The sequence below is a fragment of the Penaeus monodon genome, chromosome 24, assembly GCF_015228065.2.
Source record: "Penaeus monodon isolate SGIC_2016 chromosome 24, NSTDA_Pmon_1, whole genome shotgun sequence".
Taxonomy (NCBI): Eukaryota; Metazoa; Arthropoda; class Malacostraca; order Decapoda; family Penaeidae; genus Penaeus; species Penaeus monodon.
Window position 1 is genome coordinate 14,986,746 of NC_051409.1, and position 405 is coordinate 14,987,150.

General features: G+C 33.3%; 1 protein-coding gene across 1 annotated transcript in view; it reads right to left on the minus strand.

Annotated features, from left to right (window-relative positions):
- The window catches only part of LOC119588620 (ankyrin repeat domain-containing protein 65-like), a gene marked incomplete in the record, with an annotated part of 23,463 nt that overhangs the window by 13,796 nt on the left and 9,262 nt on the right, over positions 1 to 405 (minus strand).

Below are 405 nucleotides of genomic sequence, written 5' to 3' on the forward strand. Positions count from 1 at the left end.
GGCACGCGCAGACACAGATAGACTTTGAGCAAGAACAAATCATAGTGATCGTTTTGTTGCGAATATACACAAGTCCGCGTTGGAAAAGTGGACCTGATAATGTGTGTTTAGTGAAATCAGGTTAATTCGAATATTTACTACCCATAAATTTCGTATTTAGATCGAGCTCGATAATGTTATATTACATGCTTTTTTTACATCTAATTTGGTTTGATCATGCTCCTAACACGCGGGACATTGAAATAAAGTGATATAAACTGATTCCGCATCAATCTTTTCAAATATTGACATTTTCATCTCGAAAGATTTATGATAAACATTTAAAATTTCGTTTTCGCGCGTCACTAAATGTTAATCTTGATTGTATCTTTAAATGACTTTACTTTTTGGAGGTTTAGTCTCTTT